Consider the following 2,771-nt stretch of genomic DNA (forward strand, 5'->3'; position numbering starts at 1 on the left):
AGACTGACAGAGGAAGTGAATGAGAGAGAGAGAGAGAGAGAGAGAGAGAGAGAGAGAGAGAGAGAGAGAGACCGTTGAGGGAGAAAAATCGAATGGGAAGTGAAAATGTTTGAGAGAGAGAGAGAGAGAGAACTTCACTTCCTCATCTGACGGGACAGGGTCAAAGGTCACACATGTAGGGTTCGTAGCGTCGAGTCTTTAGCGATTTATTATGCGGATTTCACCTCAACGTTCACCTGTTCAGTACTTATATCACACGGCCAAAAGTTCACTACACTCCTTTCATTTCAACTTGGTGGGGATTCTCGTCCTTTTGCAGCTTATTTCCCGTAGCTCAGTGGCAGGGAAGGGCAATGCTACGGTTCTACATCCTCTCCGGGGCACTGCTTCGTGACTAGCATCATTTTCTGGCGTTAATCTCTTGTTACACCTCAGCCCTCAAGATGAGGGCATGGCGGTTTTATTTCACAACCACCACAACCAAATATTCAAGAAAAAGAGAAAGAAAGACAGAAAAGGAAAGAAAAATACTCCACAGCCACACTCCACCACACTGCGGAGACATCAGCATCGTGGAGTGTCCCCGGGCGGTGTTTATAATAATGTGATTTAGTGCAGATTGGCTTGTGGCGGGAATTACCTCGTTCATGTCTTCATTGCTAACCAAATTTTCCTCCCAGACCCAACCCAACCCATCCCATCCCATCCCAACCCAACTCATCTCAACCCAACCCAACCCAACCCATCCCATCCCATCCCATCCAAACCCAACTCATCTTAACCCATCCTAACGCATCCCAACCAGCCCAGCCCATCCCAGCCCAGCCCAGCCCAACTCATCCCAACCCATCCCATCCCATCCCATCCCATCCCAACCCAATCCAACCCATCCCATCCCATCCCATCCCAACCCAACTTAAACCATCCCACATCAACCCAACCCAACCCATTCCAACCCAACCTTACCAATCCCAACTTATCCCATCCCATCCCAACCCATCCCAACCCAATCCAACCCAATCCATCCCAACCTATCCCATCCCATCCCATCCCAACCCATCCCAATCCATCCCGAACCAACAAATCTTCTAATCTTACAACTCAAGACCATAGAGTAAGCTGGAATGAACTGGGTAGCTTTGCCAGTATGGGTAAACACACTATAGTTAATCCTTTCATATCTGTGCCATCCGAACCTCTTTCCCTGCCACACTGACACAGATTCTTTGCCACACTGTTACAGATTCTTTGCCACATTGATACACCTTCACAGCTGTCTGTTTTTCTGTGCTGTCTGTACCTAATTCTACCATCTATTTTCTATGTCTTTTATATCATGCCATATATACTCTTTGCTGCTCTCTCTCTCTCTCTCTCTCTCTCTCTCTCTCTCTCTCTCTCTCTCTCTCTCTCTCTCTCTCTCATAACAAAGACTCAGCTCAGTCACTGAACAATGCAAATATCATATCTTTATTTCTGAAAAGTTGATTTGTGTTGGGGTGAGTGAACACGCTCTCTCTCTCTCTCTCTCTCTCTCTCTCTCTCTCTCTCTCTCTCTCTCTCTCTCTCTCTCTCTCTCTCTCTCTCTCTCTCTCTCTCTCCCAGTCTGCCTGTGTGTCTGTCTCTCTGTCGACCTGTCTGTCTGTCTGCCTGTCTTAAAGTGTTTGTACATCTTTCTCTCGTCTGTCTGTCTGTCTGTCTGTATGTATGTATGTATGTATGTGTGTATGTATATATGTATGTGTGTATGTATGCTTCTTGTCTGTCTCTGTCAGTCTCTCTCCCTGTCAGTTAGTATGTCTGTCTGTCTGTCTATCTCTGCCTTTTTTGGTGTGTATGCCTATTTCTTCCTCTTTGTCTGTCTGTCTGCCTGTCTGTCTGTCTGCATCTGTGAATCATTATGTCTGTCTAACTGCTATTCAAAATATCTGTCTGTCTGTCTGTCTGTCTGTCTGTCTGTCTGTCGTTGTTGATTTTCTTTCTTTTCTGTTTCTTCATTTGCCTTGTTCCCATATGATGTGTGTGTGTGTGTGTGTGTGTGTGTGTGTGTGTGTGTGTGTGTGTGTGTGTGTGTGTGTGAGAGAGAGAGAGAGAGAGAGAGAGAGAGAGAGAGAATAAAGGGGCACGCGCCTCTGTAAACAACAATTAAGTTGTAAAAGGGGTCTAGGAGTGTGTGTGTGTGTGTGTGTGTGTGTGTGTGTGTGTGTGTGTGTGTGTGTGTGTGTGTGTAGTGGGACAACATATGGTGAGGTAGACATATGGTTTGTGTGTTGCTTTATCACAAAATCATGATTCTTTCTCTCTCTCTCTCTCTCTCTCTCTCTCTCTCACGTGATGTACTCTTTCTCAAACCCCGGATTTTCCATTCGATTTCTCACATTCTCTCTCTCTCTCTCTCTCTCTCTCTCTCTCTCTCTCTTTCTCTCTGCCAAATTTTTGTCAATTTGTCCTTCTATATCTCATCTATCAATCTATCTATCTATCTATCTATCTATCTATCTGTACATGTCTGCCTGCCTATCTGCCTCTATCTATGTGTCTGTTTTCGCTCACTATCTATCTATTTTTCTATCTATCTATCAGTTTGTCTGTGTATCTATATTTGACTCCTTATCTGTCTGTTTGTCTGTCTGTCTGTCTGTCTGTCTGTCTGTCTGTCTCTCTCTCTCTCTCTCTCTCTCTCTCTCTCTCTAATTATCTGTCTATCAATCTAGTTATTCTCTCTCTCTCTCTCTCTCTCTCTCTCTCTCTCTCTCTCTCTCTCTCTCTCT

The sequence above is a fragment of the Coenobita brevimanus genome, chromosome 84, assembly GCF_032717465.1.
Source record: "Coenobita brevimanus isolate Jiangsu-jjx chromosome 84, ASM3271746v2, whole genome shotgun sequence".
Lineage (NCBI taxonomy): Eukaryota > Metazoa > Arthropoda > Malacostraca > Decapoda > Coenobitidae > Coenobita > Coenobita brevimanus.